We start from the raw sequence: 23,482 nt of genomic DNA on the forward strand, positions 1-23,482 counted from the left end.
TATAGTTAAGCAAACTACAACAGTGCATTTACACTCCTGTCTTTGCTCCTCATAAAGAGGCATCCTACCCCTGCAGGCATCCAAAGTGCAGAGATTTACATTGTCCATGTAGGAAAGGTATTAAGCAGCATTTTCTTTTCCAATAAGAAGTAAAGTCAGTGTATATCCTAGAGGAGTACTAGAGGGATAAGTGCTAATATGAAAAAAAAATGGAAACAAGTGGGAAAAAGAAAACAAGAGATTTTGGTTCCTAAGAAAGGCAAAGTGGAAGAGTAAGGGACAATTTCAGCCCAACCCCAGCAGGAGAAGGTCAATACCCATTATGATCTGGTTAAATGTGAGGCCCTCTGTCCTTCCATGCAGAAAATCTCTGGTAGCAAGAGGATCAAGCTAAATTCCACCTACCACAATTCTAGCCTTTGACACAACCTCTACTGACAATACAGTCATCCCCAAATATCAATATCTGTGAAATAAGTTTCATAGGGTTTTTGAGCATTTCTAAATTCCTTAAATCCTTCACTAAGCTCTCTCAAATCTTTCTTGATACCACCTGAGCCACACAACCTCACTATAGCAGTCTTCAAGGGTACAATGCATAGTCTTAGAACATTACTAGAAAGGAGACAAAATATCAGTCTACTACACATAAAATATATTTATAAGGTAAAAATACTTATAGCTTCATCTTTTGTTGAAGCTAAGCTACATGTAAACCTCTCCAAAATCTGGAGAGGTCATTAAAATCTCATTTGACTACAGGAACACTCACACTGTGCAAGTGATAGCCTGTTGCCCAGCACTGTCTCAGAGTTCAAAATTGAATTTCAAAATAAATGAGATTGTTCCCTCCACAAGGAAAAAAACACCATAACAACAGCATTACACTTACATTATGAATTAATAATAATTGTGATATTTTAACATACTTATTATTTACTTATAAAATCACATGGTCAAGCAAAACCTTTTATTCTGTATTTCATAATTATATTTCTTCTGTATTTAATTTTTAAATATCAAGGTAATTTATAAACTGACTTGCCAGTACATGAAAGTATTTTACAATAGATCCTGTGAAGAGCAAATAAAGACAACTGCCATTATGGACAGCATGTGGATGGCAGAAGAGGTCCAATACTGATATGCTCTTTCACATTCACATATAACAATCTTCTCTACCCAAAGTCCTTCTTTCTTCCAAATGCCATGAAGATAATATATTCCTATGAACCCTTTTCTCATTAACCTCAGGCATCCTCTTCTACATCCTCCACCTTATTCTAAAGACAAGTTCTCTTATTGATTCTGAGGCTCCCACATTTTGGTGGCTATCCAGGGAAGTCCCCAGATAAACACGGCCATAACAGACACATACAATCATGCCCCACTGAAGACGGAGTTTCTGTCCTGCTGTGTACCACAGCCTTTTAGTCCCAAATAAACACATTGAGGCTTATGTTAATTATAAACTGTTTGACTGATGGCTAAAGCTTCTATTTGGCTAGCTCTCTCTTAATTATTAACCCATTTCTATTAAACTATGTATCTCCATGTGGTCTTAGCTTACCAGAGAATGCCAGGCATCCTACCTTCCTGGTGGCTATATGGCATCCCCTCTGGCAAATGTTCCCTGCTTTCCCTCTTCCCAGAATTCTCCTAGTCTGCTGGCCCTGCCTATACTTCCTGCCCGGCTACTGGCCAATCAGCATTTATTCAACAACCAATAAGATAAACATATTCACAGAATACAGAAGGACATCCCCCATCAGCCCACTTTCACATAGATTCCGTAGATTCAAACTCACAACTTCATGATTACATAGAAAATGCTCACATCTTGAGTCATCTTCCCAGCTACCCATCTGTAGTTTTGAATAATGCTTAGTTTCTTTATATCTTTGCTTCTTGCATTAATAATTTTAATTTTGTGGGGTTTCCCATTTTCTTTTCTTTTGCTTGTTCTGAAATCCTAACTTTTATGTCTGCCTATATAAAATTGTATACAAAGAATACCTCAACACTTGCTGTCATGAGCTCCATGTAGCATTAAGAAAATTAAAAAATAATTAAAACGCAAAGAAAACATTCCATTTGTGTCATATCCCTCCCCCCTGCCACATTAGGAAAAGTTAGAATATGAAATCTATTAGTTTGTAAAAACTCATGTGATAACTTAGGAAACAATGTGGAATATAACGTGGAGAGAAGAGTCGATCTTTAGTTGATGCTTCCTATTAATTCTACTATTGGCAAAGAAAGGTAAAATCCTCATACTAGTCAGACTTTGAACTGTGACCCAGAAAGGAAATAAGGATGTGCTCACCTCAGATATAGACAATTCTTAATAGCTTTATAGTCAAGACACTTCCATCTATCAACTATGACAAAGCATGCCCCGAGTAGATAAAATGGAGTGGATTTGTCAGACTCGAATAGAAGACTAAGTCCCATACGACATGGTCAGAATGTGGGGCTGATTCACTGAGGGCTTCAGAACAGGGTGATAAATGTCTGGATTGAGGCAGAAGGCCTCATAAATAAGAATCAGTGTAAGATCAAGAGGCAAGGTAAAAGAGAAGTTTGCCAACTAAAATAAGTCATAGGCTAAAGTGCATCAGAGGAAGGCTCTAGAGCCTTGCCCTAAGCTAAGCAGCAGGCATTGCTCTCTTGATTGGTGGAGACTGCAACAAGAATTAAAGTAGCCGGTACCTTTACCCAAATTTGATCTTAGTTAGATTCAATTAAAGACATATCATGCAGTGACTTATATCAACAATAAAGGTATATTGGAGTACTAACTACCTGTGTGTCCTTTATATTTGAGATTATAATTTAATTATGGTTCTCCTTTCTCTTTCCCTGCTCAACCCTTCCATATGTCCATCCCTGCTCTCCTTCAAATTCATCTCTCTCTCTTTCTTTCTTTCTTTCTTTCTTTCTTTCTTTCTTTCTTTCTCTCTCTCTCTCTCTCTCTCTCTCTCTATATATATATATATATATATATATATATATAATGTATATATAATGTTAATCAAATATAATGTTAATCAAAATGTGGAATTGTGGAGCCCAGTCCCAGTGGATACACTACAAAATGTTCCCACACCTAAGGTTCAGGAAACATTGTAGAAGAGATGGTGGAAAGATTTTAAGAGTCAGAAGATAGGAGACTTTGCTATGAGATTGCATCTCCTTGTATTATTGGAAGCTATATTCATAAAAGTTCACCAGAATTGAAGCTTCTTAAAGTGCATTGCTGAGTTGTGATCTCAGGGGATAAACTACTGAGATTTGGAGTTATTAATAACTAACTCATGATGCATATTAGCTAGTTTCTTCTGTGGTTCACTTGAGTACCTACTGCCTTTTACTCTATTAATCATATTGTGTCACCCAAATTTGTAACAAATTGTGTATTAGTTGCTGGCTATGCCCCTGTTCTCTAGAAATGTATCCATCAATCACATGAGCTATCATATCACCCCATTTCTTCCTCCATACATTTGATTCAGTTACAGGATTTCCTACTTGGAAACATCTACTACTGTCCCAAATGAAGCTGGTAGCTCTGAACCACAAACACCAACTGCTGATGGTATAGACAAAGACCGTAGAAGCTGATTAATATCTGTGATGATGCAGTCAAGAGTGACTTTTGCATTAAAAATGGAGACAATGCCACATACAACCTTCAGATGATAAAAAAGTGTGTTCTGTCTTAGATGTCTCTAAGAAGTTTTGGGGGCTTCAAGAGTAAGTCATCAAGAAGTAAGTTTTGTGCTTCATATTCCCATATAGAAACTCAATAAGCAATTTCAAAGGAATAAAGAGTACACTAAGAAATTAGTTAATGCCAGATAAGCTAGGTGTTAAATATAGTAAATAAATCCTGCTTCAAATATATGTAAGGAGTACTTATATGCTCACGCACTGCTACAATTGCTCTATTTTATTATTACTTATCTTTGTTAATTTCTCGTTGAGCTGAATTTCTTGTGTATATGAATGCTTTGCCTGCAAGTAGGTATGAATACTATGTGGACGTCTGGTCCCTGCAAAAGTCAGAGGAGGGTGTCAAATGCCCTGGAACTGGAATTACAGATTTTTGTAATTTGTAGGTGCTAGGAACTGAACCCAGGTCTTCTGTAAGAATAAACAGTGCTCTTAACCACTGAATCATATCTCCAGGGCCATGAGCCTAATTTTCAAATTAAACTTGGTCATTGGTATCTATAAAAATCAGTCTATATAAAATTCAGTATTTCCCACATTTTCAAGAATCCAGCAGAAGTCCAAGAATGGGACATGGAGGCTGGGCGTTGGTGGTGCATGCCTTTAATCCCAGCACATGGGAGGCAGAGGCAGGTGGATCTCTGTGAGTTCGAGGCCAGCCTGGTCTCCAGAGCAAGTGCCAGGATAGGCTCCAAAGCTACACAGAGAAACCCTGTCTGGAAAAAAAAAAAAAGAATGGGACATGGAATACACAGACATACATGCACACACACACACACACACACACACACACACACACACACACACACACACACACCAGCATCACCACCATCACCATCTATAAGACAAATAGGTGAAATAGTTATAATCACAGGAACCTCATCCTGAACTCTTCTCAGCACTTCACCCAACTCCTCTGTCATGTTCCAGAAATACTGTTCTCCTAGATTTCCTGTTACAGACTGAATTCTATCCCTCCACTCATTCAAATATTGAAATCCTATTCTTCTGGATATCATAATATGACCTTATTTAAAAATATTCATATTGAAGACAGACTTGGTTAAAATGAGATTATACTAGGAGTTGGTATGGAGCCTGATCACTGTATGAGTGATGTTCCTGTAGAAAGAATATTGGACACAGACAGGCAACATGAAGAATGATATACAGTATGGAGGCAGAGATCAATGAGTTCAAGTGTGCTTGCCAAGAAATGCCACAAATTGCTTGCCAACCACCAGGGGTCAGGAAATATTCAGAGAACAAGTTACTCCTGAAAGCCTCAGGAAGAATCAACGCTGCCCACAATTTGACCTTGGACTGCTGCACTCCAGCATTGTGACACAATGGAATTTGGTTTTTAAGTCACTCTATGTAGGATACTTTATTATAGCAGCCATAGAAAACAATTCTAAACGTCTTAAAGATTTCAGGCATAATCCCAGTATGAGGATCATTGCCAGAGATTGTCATTCAGACTAACTTCTCCAAGAGGCCTATGTGTGATAAACAAAACTCATAGGAGGAAAAATGTGAAACTTCTGTTCCTAAAAGAAATCTTTAATGTGTGCAAGTGTGTTTAAAAGTAGCTGAATTTCAGCTGGGCGTTGGTGGCGCACACCTGTAATCCCAGCACTCGGGAGGTAGAGGCAAGCAGATCTTCGTGAGTTGGAGGCCAGCCTGGTCTCCAGAGTGATTGCCAGGATAGGCTCCAAAGCTAAACAGAGAAACCCTGTCTTGAAAAACAAAAAATAAAACAAAACAAAACAAACAAACAAACAAAAAGTTGCTGAATTTCCAACAGCTCTGAAGAGGTGAAAGAATTTGGTTGTGCTGTGTGGAGCCATATTTTTGTGGCCCAAATGTTTACATACCTTCCTAAGTGTCTGTATTCTTGACTATCAAAGGAACCCCTTGAACTGTGTTGGCAAGTTTCTGTCAAACATATCACTGTCCTGTCATGGCAGGATACATTAAGTCAAAAATATTCTTCCTTTTCTCAGAATAAACAACAATATAAGAGAATTATAGGCATAATCAAAATTTCAAGGGAAATTATTTTAATCTCCAAAAGACAGGAAAATCATACAAAGGTGAATTTCTAAAACTAAAAACTATTCAAAGTTGAAACCTTTAAACTAATAGCACTTTTATCATTTTCTTAATCTTCAAACCATTTAAAGTTTTAAACATAGATAAAGCTATAAGTGTACATTTTTGCAAACTTGTGTTCTACTTTTCAGTTTAGTAACAACAAAAATATCTTCCAACATCAGTTTTAATGCCAGTCTTTCAAGTACCCAAAACCTAAACTATTTGAAGCCTTCTAACTCTTTTATTTAGGGGTAATTGTTGAATTATGTAATACAATTTACAAAAGAGTTTCTTGCATATTAAAGTTATGAAGACCATTGCCTAGCTACAGCAGGGTCCTCTATTGTGTGATATGAAATAAATTGCTGTAACATTGTACTACATCATTGTGGAAATATTTAAGATAATATCAATAAGGTTGCCATGCACACAGATAATTTTAATATGGTACACTTTTTAAGAAAAACAAAGGTCTATAAAAATGTGTCTTCTATTATTTGATCATCATTGGCTTCTATTATTTGATCATCATTGATCATTCAGCAACTTTTTGTTTTGGCTGTTTTAATTCTTCCATTCATTTTTAGTTTGCATGTAACTTTAAGAAGGCTGGCAATTAAACATATTTAATTCTCACAAATATGATGACACTTCAACTTAATCATGAAGATATGTTTTTATTTAATATAAATCACAATGTTTCTTTTGACTATAAATCACTTTTATTATGCTCTAAATGAAAGTTGGAATAACAGAATAAATAGATTGTATTTTGTGTTAGCTTTGTCTATCCCATGGCTCATGGGTGACATTTGGCCAAGAATAGCTACAATCAAAATTGAGCAATACAAAATTGTAAACATCCTTAAAACATTGTGAGAACTTTTTTGTTTGCTTTTTCTTTTTAACTCAACTGTGCAGTTCTCAAATATGAGTTTTATAAATGACAATGTCATGTTTAATGTCAAAAGGTTGGACATGTCTGCAAGACTTGGTCAAGATTTATTTCTTTTTATTTTTTCCATCTTCTCTTCTAACTTGTTTCTGTAATTTCGTCAGCATTTGACAGCTTCACAAACTGTTTGGGTAAGCCTTTCTTCTTGGTGCCAACAACTTACCTTATCATCACCCATGTCTTGCCCAATAATGCTAATCTAAGGATTCATTAATAAAAAAACTCAAGCTTTAAGGAATGTTTATACATCCCTTATGTTTATGTTTTTGGTTTTGTTTATTTTGGTTTTTGGTTGGTTTTTTTTTTTTTTTTTTTTTTTTTTTTTTTTTTTTTTTTTTTTTTTTTTTTTTTGTCCTTTAGCAGCCTTTTCTCAAAGAATTGTCAGAGATTCAGAGTGCCAGCACATGCCTCCTAATGAAAGACATACATCTAAACATCACAATGATATTGTTTCTGGTACTGAATACAGTTCAGTCCTCTGTGTCATGTGGTATTGATCAAAAAACTACCTGGGGATGAGTCCTTCCTGCCACACATATGACTGGTTTTGCCATTACATATTCTTATCTGTATGGTTTATTTCATGGATGGGGAGCCACTACAGTGAAATGGACTTCTATGAACTTCTTCTCTGAACAATAAAAGATTGTAAAATGAATTATTCTGGGTAGCACTTTAATTTTTATGGCAGTTAATAATATTTTATGGCACATTAGGCTACTTCAGAATGTGAGAAAACAATAAACACCTGCAGATTAAAAGGAAATTAAAAATTAGCAAAATGTGAATGAAGGTACCACATATATACAACCACTTTGTAAAAGTTTCACCTCACTCATGTACAAAAAAATTAGAATTGTCTTCCAAGTTAGTTTTAATGTAATCACGCAGAAGTAAACATAAATGGTATCAACATTCTTATTTATTAATTATGTATTTATTTATTTATTTACTTGGTTTTTCAATACAGGGTTTCTCTGTGGCTTTGGAGGCTATCCTGGAACTAGCTCTTGTAGACCAGATTGGTCTCAGACTCACAGAGATCCACCTGCCTCTACCTCCCGAGTGCTGGAATTCAAGGCGTTGACTACCACGGCTTCAACATTCTATTTTTTTCTTTTTTTTTTCATAGAAAGAAAATTATTTTACATGTTAATCCCAGGTCCCTCTCCCTCCCCTCCTCCCCTAACCCCCCCAAATAACACCCTACCTTTCCCATACCCTTTCTGCTCCCAGGGAGGGTGAGGCCTTACATAGGGGGTCTTCAGAGTCTTCCATATTCTTTGGGATAGGACCTAGGCCAACCCCCTTGTGCCTAGGCTCAGGGAGTATCCCTCAATGTGATATGGGTTCCCAAAGTCCATTCCTATGTTACAGATAAGTACTGATCAACAGCAAGAGGCCCCATAGATTTCCAAGGTCTTCTCGCTGACACCCACATTCAGGGAGTCTGGACCGGTCCCATGCTAGTTTCCTGGCTGTCAGTCTGGGGACCAAGAGCTCTCCCTTGTTCACTTCAACATTCTTATGACAAGGAAAAATAGGAAGTCAGAAAACATGCAAAGAACAAACTGAAAATGTAAAACCACATGATCATCTCACTAGATGCTGAAAAAAGCCTTTGACAAAATCCAACATCCCTTCATGATAAGATCTTGGAGAGAACAGTAATAACAGGAATACATCTAAACATGATAAATGGAATATACACCAAACCAATAGCCAACATCAAACTAAATGGAGAGAAACTCAAACATTTCCTCTAAAATCAGAAACAAGACAAGGCTGTCCACTCTTTCAATATCTCTTCAATATTGTACTTGAAGTTCTAGCTAGAGCAATAAGACAAGAAAAGGGGATCAAGGGATACAAATTGGAAAGGAAGAAGTCAAATTTTCACTATTTGCAGATGACATGATAGTCTACATTAGTGACCAAAAAAACACCTTCAGCAAGGTAGGAGGATACAAAATTAACATCACTTTTCACAATATCCACAAGCAACATAAAATATCTTGGGGTAACACTAACCAAAAAAGTGAAAGACCTGTACAATAAGAACTTTGAGACTTTAAAGAAAGAAATTAAAGAAGATACCAGAAAGTGGAAAGATCTCCCATGCTCTTGGATAGGCAGAATTAACATAGTAAAAATGGCAATCCTACCAAAAGCAATCTTCAGATTCAACGAAATCCCTATCAAAATCCCAACATAGTTTTTCACAGACATTGAAAGAACAATACTCAACTTTATATGGAAAAATAAAAAACCCAGGATAGCCAAAACAACTCTTTACAATAAAAGATCTTCTGGAGGCATCACCATCCCTGACTTCAAGCTCTACTATAGAGCCATAGTTCTGAAAACAGCTTGGTATTGGCACAAGAATAGACAGATAGACCAATGGAATCCATTGAAGACCCAGATATTAATCCACTCACCTACGAACACCTTATTTTTGACAAAGGTGCTAAATCCATACAATGGAAAAAAGATAGCATCTTCAACAAATGGTGCTGGCACAATTGGATTCGGACATGCAGAAAATTGCAGATTGATCCATACCTGTCACCATGCACGAAACTTAAGTGCAAATGGATCAAAGATCTCTCCATAAATCCAGCCACACTGAATCTTCTAGAAGAGAAAGTGGGAACAACCCTTGAACAAATTGGCACAGGAGAACGATTCCTGAACATCACGCCAGAAGCACAGACACTGAGGTCTGCAATCAATAAATGGGACCTCCTGAAACTGAGAAGCTTCTGTAAGGCAAAGGACACAGTCAGTAAGACAAAATGACCACCCACAGAATGGGAAAAGATCTTCACCAGCCCCACATCTGACAGAGGACTGATTTCCAAAATATACAAGGAGCTCAAGAAGCTAGCCACCAAAACACCATACAATGAAATTAAAAAGTGGGGTGCAGAACTAAACAGAGATTTTTCAACAGAGGAATCTGAAATGGCTGAAAGACACTTAAGAAAGTGCTCAAAATCCTTGGCCATCAGAGAAATGCAACTCAAAACAACTCTGAGATACCACCTCACACCTGTCAGAATGGCTAAAATCAAAAATACCAATGACAACCTATGCTGGAGAGGTTGCGGAGAAGAAGGAACACTCCTCCATTGCTGGTGGGAGTGTGAACTTGTAAGACCACTTTGGAAATCAGTATGGCGGTTGCTCAGAAAAATGGGAATCAATCTACCTCAAGATCCAGCCATTCCTCTCTTAGGTATATACCCAAAGAGTGCATGTCCATACAACAAGGAAATATGTTCAACCATGTTCATGGCAGCATTGTTTGTAATAGCCAGAACCTGGAAGCAACCTAGATGCCCCTCAACTGAAGAATGGAAAGAGAAAATGTGGTACATTTATACAATGGAGTACTACTCAGCAGAAAAATGCAATGGAATCTTGAAATTCGCAGGCAAATGGATGGAACTAGAAGAAACCATCCTGAGTGAGGTAACCCAATCACAAAAAGACAAACATGGTATGTACTCACTCATATATGATTTTTAGACATAGAGCAAAGGTTTACCAGCCTATAATCCTCTTCCCCAAAGAAACTAGAAATCATGAATGACTCTAAGGGATAAATGGACCCCAGGAATGGGAAGTGGCATGAACTCCCGAGCTAATTGAGAACATGAGGGTAGGGGGGGTAGTGGGTGCTGCCACAATAAGAGCACAAGAAGAAGAGGAGAGGAGAAGAAATGGAGGAGCAGATATATTGAGTTGGGGGAAGAATAGAGGAGAGCAGGATGAGAGATACCATATCAGAGGGAGCCACTATAGGTCCGAGAAGAGATCTGGAACTAGAAAGATCTCCAGAGACCTACAAGGATGACACGATCTGACAGTCCGGGCAGTGGAGGAGAGGATGGCCTAGAAGCCTCTCCCCTAGAATGAGAGTGATGACTACTCTCTATGCTATCCTAGAGTCCTCATCCAGTGGCTGATGGAAGCAGAGACAGACATCCACAGAAATACACTAAGCTGAATTCTGGAACCTAGTTGAAGAGAGGGAGGAATGAAGAACGAAGGGGTCTGTACCAGGTTGGAGAAACCCACATAAACAGTTGGCCTGAAAAAGGGAAAGCATATCGACCCCAGACGCTCTTTGGGAGGCCAGTACGGGACTAATCCAGCCCCCTGATCATGGATGCCATCGGGGAGGCCCCTGCACTCCTGGGAGCCTCTGGAGGTGGACTGGCTTTTTGCCCTGGTGTATGTGGGGGACTTCGAGAGCCCATCCCACTTGAAGGGAGGCACTCTGTCTCTGAACACATGGGGAGGGACCCAGACCCAGCACAGGAAGATTTGGTGGACTTGGTGGAGCCCCGGTTGGGGGCCCTACCCTGCCTGGGGAGTGGTGGGTGGATGGGGTGGGGGGTAGGTTGGAGGTGGGGGAGAAGGAATGGGGGTAAGGGGAGGGAGAGGGAGAAGGAGAGGGGAATTACATGTGAAACAAGCCTGTTCCCTAACTTGAATTAATAATAATAAAAAGAGAGAAAAAATTAACTCAAAAAAATCAGTAGCAATGCTATATACAGATGATAAATCCAATGAGAAAGAAATCAGGGAAACATCACCTTTTACAATATCCACAAGCAACATAAAATATCTTGGGGTAACACTAACCAAAAAAGTGAAAGACCTGTACAATAAGAACTTTGAGACTTTAAAGAAAGAAATTAAAGAAGATACCAGAAAATGGAAAGATCTCCCATGCTCTTGGATAGGTAGAATTAACATAGTAAAAATGGCAATCCTGCCAAAAGCAATCTACAGATTCAATGCAATCCCCATCAAAATCCCAACACAGTTTTTCACAGACATTGAAAGAACAATACTCAACTTTATATGGAAAAATAAAAAACCCAGGATAGCCAAAACAACTCTCTACAATAAAGGATCATCTGGAGGCATCACCATCCCAGACTTCAAGCTCTACTATAGAGCCATAGTTCTGAAAACAGCTTGGTATTGGCACAAAAATAGACAGATAGACCAATGGAATCAAATTGAAAACCCTAATATTTACCCACGCACCTAGGAACACCTTATTTTTGACAAAGGTGCTAAATCTATACAATGGAAAAAAGATAGCATCTTCAACAAATGGTGCTGGTACAATTGGATTTGGACATGCAGAAAATTGCAGATAGATCCATACCTGTCACCATGCACAAAACTTAAGTGCAAATGGATCAAAGATCTCTCCATAAATCCAGCCACACTGAATCTTCTAGAAGAGAAAGTGGGAATTACCCTGGAACAAATTGGCACAGGAGACTGCTTCCTGAACATTACGCCAATAGCACAGACACTGAGGTCTGCAATCAATAAATGGGACCTCCTGAAACTGAGAAGCTTCTGCAAGGCAAAGGAAACAGTCAGTAGGACAAAACGACCACCCACAGAATGGGAAAAGATCTTCACTGATCCCACATCTGACAGAGGACTGATTTCCAAAATATATAAGGAGCTCAAGAAGCTAGCCACCAAAACACCAAACAATGAAATTAAAAAGTGGGGTGCAGAACTAAATAGAGAATTCTCAACAGAGGAATCTGAAATGGCTGAAAGACACTTAAGAAAGTGCTCAAAATCCTTGGCCATCAGAGAAATGCAACTCAAAACAACTCTAAGATACCACCTCACACCTGTCAGAATGGCTAAAATAAAGAATACCAATGACAATCTATGCTGGAGAGGATGTTGAGCAAAAGGAACACTCCTCCATTGCTGGTGGGAGTGTGAACTTGTAAGACTACTCTGGAAATCAGTATGGCGGTTCCTCAGAAAAATGGGAATCAGTCTACCTCAAGATCCAGCCATTCCTCTCTTGGGTATATACCCAAAGAGTGCATGTTCATACAACAAGGACATATGTTCAACCATGTTCATAGCAGCATTGTTTGTAATAGCCAGAACCTGGAAGCAACCTAGATGCCCCTCAACTGAAAAATGGATAGAGAAAATGTGGTACATTTATACAATGGAGTACTACTCCGCAGAAAAAAAGCAATGGAATCTTGAAATTCTCAGGCAAATGTATGGAACTAGAAGAAACCATCCTGAGTGAGGTAACCCAGTCACAAAAAGACAAACATGGTATTACTCACTCATATATGAACTTTAGATCTAGAGCAAAGGCTTACCACCCTTCAATCCTCTTCCCCAAAGAAACTAGGAAACATGAAGGACTCTAAGGGATAAATGGACCCCAGGAATGGGAAGTGGCATGAACTCCTGAGCTAATTGGGAGCATGAGGGTAGGGGAGAGGAAGCTGCCACAATAAGAGCAGGAGAAGAGGAGTAGAGGAGAAGAAATGGAGGAGCAGAAATATTGAGTTGGGGGAAGAATGGAGGAGAGAGAGCAGGATGAGAGATACCATATTAGAGGGAGCCACTATGGGTTCAAGAAGAGATCTGGAACTAGGGTGTTCTCCAGAGACCTATAAGAATGACACGATCTGACAATCCAGGCAATGGTGGAAAGGATAACCTAAAAGCCCTTCCCCTAAAATAAGATTGATGACTACTCTTTATGCCATCAGAGAGGCCATCCTAGAGGCTTCATCCAGTGGCTGATGGAAGCAGAGACAGACATGCACAAATATACACTGAGCTGAAATCTGGAATTTAGTTGAAGAGAGGGAGGAATGAAGACCAAAGGAGTCTGTACCAGGTTGGAGAAACCCACAGAAACAGTTGGCCTAAACAAGCGAGAGCACATCAACCCCAGATGCTGTCTGGGAGGCCAGTACCAGCCTGATCCAGCCCCCTGAACATGGATGTCAACAAGGAGGCCTCTGCACTCCAGGCAGCCTCTGGTAATGGGTTAGTATTTTCCCCTGGTGTAAGAAGAGACTTTGAGAGCCCATTCCATGTGAATGGAAATACTCTGGCCCTGGACACATGGGGAAGGGCCCAGACCCAGCACAGGAAGATTTGGTGGACTTTGCAGAGCCCCCGTTGAGGGCCCTACCCTGCCTGGGAAGTGGTGAGTGGATGGGGAGGGGGGTAGGTTGGGGGTGCGGGGAGGATGGATGGGGGTGAAGGGAGGGAGAGGGAGAAGGGACTTACATGTGAAACAAGCTTGTTCCCTAACGTGAACTAATAAAAAAAATGAAAAAAAAAAAAAAAGAAAACATGCAAAGAAACTGAAACTTTGAAGTGCCTTGTGGTCTGGAAAGGACACAGAAGTACAAGGATAACAATTTTTGTTCTGTGGCCCTAATAGTCTGCATAAGGAGTAAGGACTCATAAACAACAGAGCACAAAAACTCTATGAAAGTTTTACATTTCTGATGTTACAGAATTTCAGAATAGTAATTAAACTTCTAACCAACAAGGAGTTTACAGCCCAGTGTTAGAAATTTGTCCTTTATTTTTAATTTGCAGGGTTACATGAAACCATTTTCATCCAAGTACATAAAGAATTCTGAGTGAATTCCCTATACCACTTTGACCTACTTTCTCATTCCTGCCTACACACACTTGCTCATACTCTTAGTTATTCATCCAGAAGACTCCAAGTCAACAAACCACAGAGATACTTGCACATCAATATTTATTGAAGCACTACTCACAACAGTTAAATTATGGAACTAACCTATGTATCTAACACCAGAGGAATAGATAAATAAAATGTGTTTAATTCATGTTGTTGAATTGTGCAGTCATAAAGGAATAATGTCAGCATACACAAATGTAATGTACCATATAAACACACTCAAGGGCTGAAACCATGTGATCATCACATTAAATGCAGACAAGGCCTTTTACAAACTCCAACATCCATTCATGATAAAGGTCCTGGGGAATTTAGAGACATGGAGGACACCTTTAATATAATAAAGGCCATATAACAAGCCCACAGCCAATACCATGATAAATGGAGAAAAACCTCAACATTTCTACTAAAATTAAAAACAAGACAAGGATGGTGACTCTCTCCATGCCTGTTCAGCACAGTACTTGAAATCTTCCCTAGAGCAATAAGACAGCTGAAGGAGATCAAGGGAATATAAATAGGAAAGTACACTTATTTGCAGATGATATGATATTATACATAAGAGACCCCAAGGACTCCACCACAAAACTCCTACAGCTGATAAACACTTTCAGCAAAGTAGCAAGATACAAAATTAGCACACAAAAAATCTGTAACTTTCCTATAAAGCAATGCCAAACATATTGAGAAAGAAATCAAAGAAACAGTTTCACAATAGACTCATAAATATCTAGGAATAAATATAACTAAAGAAGTAAAAGACTTGTATAATAAAACCTTTAAGACATTAAAGAAGTAAGTTGAAAATGATACCAGAAGATGGCAAGGTTTCCCATGCTTATGAATTGGTAGAATAAACATTGTTAAAATTCCCATCCTACCAAAAGTAATTTACAGGTCCAATATAATCCACATCACAATTCCAAAGCCTTTCTTCAAAGAAACTGAAAAAAATCATCCTGAACTTCACACAAAGAAAGGATAACAAAAAATCTTATACTGAAGACCCATAGAAATAAAAAGTATGATACTGGTATAAAAACACTTTGATCAATGGAAGAGAGTTGAAAATATGGACCTAAATCCATTCCATGAATGGTACTGCTCAAAATGAATAGCTGCACATAGAAGAATAAATATAGCTCCACGTCTGTCACCCTGCACAAGGAACCCAGGTGAGTATTGTGTAGAAGGAGTGCAGAGTAAATATGGTAAAACTACATTGTATGTGATTATCAAATTATAAAAGAATTAATAAAAAATATTAAAAACTTTGTTTAGAAACTTTAGTAGCCTTATCCACATATCCAAATAACACAATATATGTGAGCAAATCCTACCACAATATCACCAGAAACCCGATATGTGGTGATATCTTGCTTGAACAAATAAACCCTGTCTGAAGGTCAGAGAGAAGGAGCAAGCCACAGCCATACCTTACCTCCTTAGCATCTCAGCCAACAAGAAAGTGAGTTCCTGTTTCTGCCTGCCTCTCTCCATCCAGCCATCTCACTTCCTGTCTGTCTGTACAGACCTCCAGACCTCTATGGTTAGCTAGTGGCAAGCTCCATTCTCTGACCTTCACACAGGCTTCATTTGTACAAGCAAGATATCACCACATATTCCCATTTTTTGTCTAAAATTTTTTAAAATGTTATGAATAATACAAGTAAAACTATATACAGTAAGTACAATAAGTATATACAATATATACAGGCACCAGGCGTTGGTGGCGCATGCCTTTAATCCCTCCACTAGGGAGGCAGAGGCAGACGGATCTCTGTAAGTTTGAGACCAGCCTGGTCTCCAGAGCGAGTGCCAGGATAGGTTCCAAAGCTACACAGAGAAACTCTGTCTGGAAAAAAACCAATATATACAGGCAATAGGTACATAACAATGTATAGTCCATAAGCATTTGACAAATTCAGAGAAAATAGTCCATCGTCTATTCTTTCTTGATGAGTCCAAAGTCTTATACATAATTTACTTTCTATTCTAACTTGTATTATCAAATTATCTTTTAATGTCTCTCTATATATCTGACTCTGGGTTTTTTATTATTTAGACCAATTAAGAACTCCATTTACACCGACAAATACTATCATGTACAGAACACTCCTAGACTCTGTGACTGTGCCTGGACTGACCAGACAGGACACCCAGAGAAGTGGAGACTGGAAAAAATGGAAATGTTGCTACCGATGAGGGAAGGACATGGAGACTTACGTCATGGAAAAAGAATATCTTCTCTGAGTAAGAAAGGGACTGTTGGAGACAGTGGGCTGGCAGAGAAACACATGGTGACAAAAAGAAAAGCAAGAAATTTTAATCAGCAATGGTAAATCAAAGAAACAAGAGAAAATCAATAGGCCTGTGTGATGAGATAGGAATCTACCTTGTCTAGAGAATTAGAGCTTTCTAGGCAAATTAATTTTGAATTATATTTCAGGGGGAATAACTTTTTAATATATTTATTTATTTATTTATTTATTTATTTATTTATTTATTTATTTTACATCCCAGCTATAGTTTCCCCTCTTGTCTCTTCCCAGTTCCTCCATTCAACACCACCCCTTCTGCTTACACCCCTCAATCCACTCCTCCTCCATTTCTGTTTAGGAAAGGACAAGTCTTCCAAGATTATTAACAAAAGATGGCTTATCAAGTTTCAGAAAAACTGAGCACCTCCTCTTGTATTAAGGCTGGGCAAGGCAAACCAGGCTGAGGAGTAGGGTCCCAAAAGCCTGGAAAAGACTCTGAGACAGCCCCTGTTTCACTGTTTAGAGTCAGCTACACAAGCATAAAATAGGGTATGTACTCACTCACATATGGATCTTAGACACAGAGCAAAAGATTACCAGCCCACAATCCACAATGCCAGAGAAGCTAGGTAACAAGGAGGACTCTAAGAGAGATAGATATTCATGGTCCCCCAGAGAAGGGGAAAGGGACAAGATCTCCTGAGCAAAGTGGGAGCGTATGGGGAGGGGAGAGGAAGCTAGAAAAATGAGAAAGGGAGAAGAGGAGGGGTGAGGAGGACATGAGGGAGCAGAAAGGTTGAGTCGGGGGAAGAATAGAAGAAAACAAGATAAGAGATACCATAATAGAGGGAGACATTTTAGATTTAAAGAGAAATCAGGCATTAGGGGAATGTCTATAGATCTACAAAGACGACACCAACTAACAATCTAAGCAACAGAGGAGAGGCTACCTTAAATGCCCTCCCCTGATAATGAGATTGATGACTGTCTTATATGCCATCCTATAGCCTTCATCCTGCAGCTGGTGGAAGTAGAAGCAGACACCCACAGCTAATCACTGAACTGAACTGGAATCCAGTTGCAGAGAAGGACAAGTGATGAGCAAAGTGGTCCAGACCACACTGGTGAAACCCACAGAAACAGCTGATCTGAACAATGGGGAGTTCTTGGTCCCCAGACTGATAGCTGGGAATCCAGCACGAGACTGATCCAAACCGCAGGAATGTGGGTGTCAGTGAGGAAAATTCATGGAACCTCCTGTAGTACATCAGTACTTATCCCGAGCATAGGAATGAATTTTGGGAGCCCATCCCACATGAAGGGATACTCCCTGAGTCAAGACACATAGGAATGGGCCTAGGCCGCATCCCAAAGAATATGACAGACTCTGAAGACCTCCTGGGGAGCAGAAAGGGTATGTGATAGGCATGGTTTTAGATGGGAGGGGTGGTAGGGGAGGAGGGGAGGGAGTGGGACCAGGGATAGACATGGAAAGCAATCTTGTTTCTAATTCAAATTTAAAAATGGAAAAAATATATATATGCAGAGTGCCTAGGTCAGCCCCATGCAGGCTCCCTGGTTGTCATTTCAGTCTCTGTGAGCCAGAGGTTTAACTTTAAAAAAACGTGGGTTTCAGTGAGAAGACCAAAGACCTCAGAAATCTACGGGACCTCCTGTAGTAGTTCAGTACTTATCCCTAGCATAGGTGTGGACTTTGGGAGCCCATTCTACATAAAGGAATACTCCCTGAGCCAAGACACACAGGGGTGGGCCTAGGCCCTATCCCAAAGGATATGACAGAATCCGATGACCCCTATGAAAGGCCTTACCCTCCCTGGGGAGCAGAAAGGATATGTGATAGGTAGGGTTTTATTGGGGGGGGCGGTAGGGTAGGAGGGGAAGGAGTGGGAACTGGGATTGACATGTAAAACAATTTTGTTCTAATTCAAATAAAAATATAAAGTCGAAAAAAAAAGAAAAAAATAGTTTATATCCCCTTCACAAACACACGTCTCTGACAATGATACAATTCACCCCAAATAAAAACTTAGTGTGTTTGTCTGACAAGATTCAAGATTAAGTGGATTTTAAAGCCAAATGGGCACTAGCTATGGGATCAGAGCAGATAGGCGCCAGCAAGAAGGGTGCATGCTATTCTTACAGTGTTTATTAACATTTTTAGTAATCAGCATGTGTTCATTATATAAGTATTTATCCCAAATTAGCATGCTCAGGAGTAGGACTGTGTCTCAGTTTCTTTTGCCTCCATAATAAAAATACCAAAATCACATCCTTAAAATTTGAAACCTTTCCCTAGTAGACTTGGTACAAGTAAGAGGACAGGGTTTCGAAATATCCTCAATGTGGTTTCATTATGAAAAAAACAAAACAAAAACAAAAAAACATGTTTCTCATAAAACCTGAATATTGGGGCCAAATTTGCGCATATTTAAAATTTGAATGCAGGTGGGTAATTGGGGTTATTATTATTGTTGTTGTTGTTGTTGTTATTTCTTCCAGTGTTTTTCATTTTTGTGAATACAGGCCCAAATTTCTACTGCTTTAGACATCCTCAGAACTCTTTGCTTTTCAATGGCCTCAATGAGGCCTCCCTCATTTCCTTGACTCACCCTACGTCATGTTAGTGTTAACCAAACTCAGTATATAAATGATACAAACATAGGTTTGTGGGCAGAGTGCTAAAGTGTACAAAAATATCCAGAAAATGAGTGACTGCATTTCATAGTTTAAAAAAAGCCTTGACAGACTAGGTTGTGGTGGGGATAGCCTTTAATGCCAGTAATCAAGAAACAGAGGGAGGTGGATCTCTGTTAGTTCAAGACTAGCCTGGTCTACAAAGTGAGTTCCAGGAAAGCCAAAGATGTTACACAGAGAAACCCCATTTCAAAATAGAAAAGAAAAGAAAACCTTGACCTTTGCCAGATGCAGAAAGGGTGAAGCCACAATCAGACATGGGCTTTATTGCAGTACCAACCATTTTACAACCACATCCCAGGTCAGTCTTCCTACAAGCCCCCATCAGTTACTTTTGAGGTAGATGCTGAGGGCTTGAAGAGAAGTTGATTATCCCAAATTTGCTTTCAATAATTTCGAATGCTGCAACTGCCAATTAATAGCCCCCAGGGTGATCAGGATTGGGAGCCAGTAGACTAATCCAGGATTTTTTAGGAAAGGGCTTGGATCCCACAGGCTTTATGCCTCCAAAACTGATGTACAACATCACTGCAGCAATTCATAAGTCAGCAAGGTGACACCAGACTTGGGCAAGGATCAGAACCAATGAGCACCAGCTCCTTTCCACAACTTTTGGGCCTTCTTCTCAGAGTATCTTCCTATGAAACAGTCCATAACACCACTTTAAGTGGTTTGGCCAGCCTGGGCAGGCACCTATAATCTAGACTTGATAACATCAGCAGGGATCACTAAAGATGTTGCAGACATACCAGCGGTAGCACCAGCTGTGATCAGGCTTCCTGGGCTGATCTGTCCATCTTCATTTGCAAAGGAAGCCTTCACATAGTCATAGCACAGGAAGGAGATGGCCAAGAAATGAGTGTCCTACAGAAAGCAGGCTTTGGTACCCTTTGTGGATGCCAAAGAAACCCAGAACTCACACCACAGAGCACTGGCCTGGGCCCACTTGGTGATGTCTCCAGCCACTTGCAAGGAAGTCATGGCAATCTCTAAAGGATTTGCAAAAATCTCCTGAGAACCTCTTGCAAAAATCCCTGCTGCAAGTGGACTAAGCCATCTTTCATGCACACAGTTGTCACTCACAATACCATCCACTGTATGTTTTACTGCCTTCTCCGGGGTGACTCCCAGTAACTGTGGCAGCAAACCTCTGCATAGTACAAAGAAGTCTTCTTAGTGGAGCATTTTCTGAAGAAGGTCAAAGCTGTTTTTATTCAAGTGCTTTCCCACAAAGGAGCCAATTGATTGTTGATTCTGTGTTCGATTCTTTACAAGATCAAATCTTTACAAGATTCCAGTCTTTCCAAGCCCTATATAGCAAGGGCTCCAACAGCTCTTGCAACAGAACTCAGACCAAACCTGTGGGCTGAGTCTGAAAGCTGTAGAAATGACCAATCTGCATCACCCGAGGCTGTCTACTGCCTCTGGGCCTCAGACAAGTTGAAGGGCAGAACTCCTTCTTCAACAGAAACAATGTGCTCGATTTCTGCTACAGTCCTATGTTCCCCTGGCTTATATAAATCTGCTAACTGAAACAAGATGTCGACTTCCAAGGGTAGAACCACCTACTCCTTAGTCATCTCCACATCTCTCCTGCTTGCCAGCCAAGGAGGGTGCTTTAGATGTTTCTAATTATTTCTGTATTTTAAGTAGCAAATTAAATGCATTAAATTGGGAAAAACTAACTACATGGGACTCAGAGGCTTGAGACATTCTTCAACAAAAGAAGTCAGGATATGCGGGTAGACGGTGACTATAATGTCTCCAAAGTCCACGGCTGTGACTCTTCCAGTCTGGGCATTGCTGTTTCACAGGTTCTGACTGTATTCCCAGCAAAGACTGAGTGACCTCTGCAAATGCAAGGTGTCTTTTTCTTTCTTTCCTAAAATGTAGTTATACAAATTCTGAATCCCAGTGAAATAGACTATGTTCATGAACTGCAGTCTATACAAAATCTTGCTTAGCATCCTCAAAAGTAACCTCTCCTTGGCCAGCTTTGTCAACCAGCTGGAAGGCCACCATAAACAAGGCATCCAGGGAACACAGCATCAATTCTGTGGAGAACCTCAGAGTCAGCCCAAGAAACCCCAAGACCAAGTTCTCAGCACAAAGGTGATTTATTTGCCCCAGAGGGACAGAGGGCAAGGATAAAGGACAAAGACAGGAGATAGAGGAAAGGGGAGACAGGGAAGGAAACAAGAAAGTGGGGAGGGGAGGGGAAAGGGCTGCCTCTGGATAGAAGGAAGACAGAGTTGGTCCATAGGAAAATGGGAAAAGGGAAAACCCTGTGTTAGTATGCGGTGTTTAACTTTAATTTGAGAGCTAATTTTATAAATGTAATTTAAAGATTATTAGCACATCAGAGGGAATGGAAGAAAAGGGCAATGCTTGCCAGAGCCAGGTTTGCTGTGATAGGGCTGGCTGGAGTGCTTTCCGATTCAAACGCTACAAATTCTAAGAAGGATATTAACCCATCTTTGGTCTGATCCACCATATCACTTAAAAGTCCCAGTCTTTGGGTTGTACTGTCTTTCTCCAGAACATTCAAACTCCAGTGACAAAGTCATCTGGAGACAAAAAAAAAAAAAAAAAAAAAAAAAAAAATCACCTTCTTTTCAATGCTTGCATACGTCAAAAGTACTGTTCTGAGCTCAGCTAGATCTGCCATCTTGGCTTCTGTCTTGCCTCTGCCTGGGTGTGGGCGGCTGAGAGATCTGCTTTTGGGTTCAATCAAACTAGGCACCCTGCGGCACACTTCCTGTCCCAACAGCGGTTCAGGCAGCAATTCAGCCCGGCTTTTGAAATGTACTTTATGTGTATGACTAAGCATAAATGACTTGAAAATAAAAGGTGCCAAGCTGTTTCATTATATTCTGGCTGGCAACATTATGTGGATGAAACCCAAGGTCTGAAGGTGGGAACTAATCTAACCTTTGCCTACCCTTTGTATTAATTTGCGTTCTTTTTTGCTGTAACGAAATACCCAACAAAGAACACCTCAGAGAGGAAGCGATTGTTCAGGCTTCAGTTTGAGGGGATGCATACAGTCCATCATGCACGAAAAGGCAAAGCAGTAGAAGAGTAAGGTTACTACCACAAACACTAAGAGCAGGAAGCAGAGAGAAGATTGGAAATGGATCAAGGCTGTAAGACTCAAGACCCTCCCCCAGTGAACCATGTCCTCCAATAGATTTTCTCTTAAATGTTCTACACCCTGCCGAAGCAGTCCTACCTTACCTGGAGATCCAAGTGTACCATAACATGAGCCTCTGCACCATTTCACATTCAAGTGCCAACACCCATTTAGGAATACAGTAACAAACCATTCCCCTGTGTCCCCATGAGTTTTCCTATGCTATCAGATCTAGAATCCTCTAGTTTGTCAACTATGGGTATAGAAGGGGGAAGTATTTTTATCCCTTTCTTGACGCAAATTTCTCCATTTCTGTCATTTTCCCCACTCTGACAGTGACTGCCTGGTTTTAGTAGGTTCAGTATCTATGTAATCCAAAGGGATCCTGGAGTACATTATTGTGCAGTTGAGGAAAACATCAGCTATGTTCTAATACCCCTCAGGTAGTTCAGGAATATATATAGATCTTGAGGTTTTGTTTGTTTGTTTTATTTAACCCTTGAATTGTCTACTATTGATTGCAGATGTAATAGTGTATACAATCTCCTTGCAGACACACCTCTATGCATGTCTATAAGGGATACCCTAAATAAGATTTAGGTGGGAATACCCATCTTTAAAACAAGGCTGCACCATGCCACAGTCAGGAGTCCCCAACTGCCTAAAGAGAAGAAAGCTAGCTGAGCAAGACCCTTCATGATTTACTGCCTCCTGGTTATACACGCTGTGTGAATGAACAGCAGTCCCAAGCTCCTGCACCCTCAAACTGTAATGCAAAGGTAGGCTCTTTCTTAAGTGGCTCTGGCCAAGTATTTTGTCACAGCAGTAATGGGAGGAGCTAAGACATTGCTCATTCATGTTATCATCTCATTTTAATTGAAGCCCAGACCCTGAAAGCACCTTTTCCTTATTGATCTAGTATGTTCAGCTAAACTATCTTCAGTTAAATTATTACATTATCCTCTATTCTGGACCACAGAAAATCCTCTCCTGATTTCTGAGAGAGTTTGTTTGTAGTGTAACACACACACACACACACACACACACAC

General features: G+C 39.8%; 1 long non-coding RNA gene and 1 pseudogene across 2 annotated transcripts in view; both read right to left on the bottom strand.

Moving 5' to 3' along the window:
- The window catches only part of LOC118239553, an 89,932-nt gene that overhangs the window by 47,962 nt on the left and 18,488 nt on the right, over positions 1–23,482 (bottom strand). The gene's annotated exons all lie outside the window — the stretch shown is intronic.
- On the bottom strand, positions 18,457–23,443 carry LOC100771898 (annotated as a pseudogene).

This window comes from Cricetulus griseus, assembly GCF_003668045.3.
Source record: "Cricetulus griseus strain 17A/GY chromosome 1 unlocalized genomic scaffold, alternate assembly CriGri-PICRH-1.0 chr1_0, whole genome shotgun sequence".
In the NCBI taxonomy this organism is placed as follows: Eukaryota; Metazoa; Chordata; class Mammalia; order Rodentia; family Cricetidae; genus Cricetulus; species Cricetulus griseus.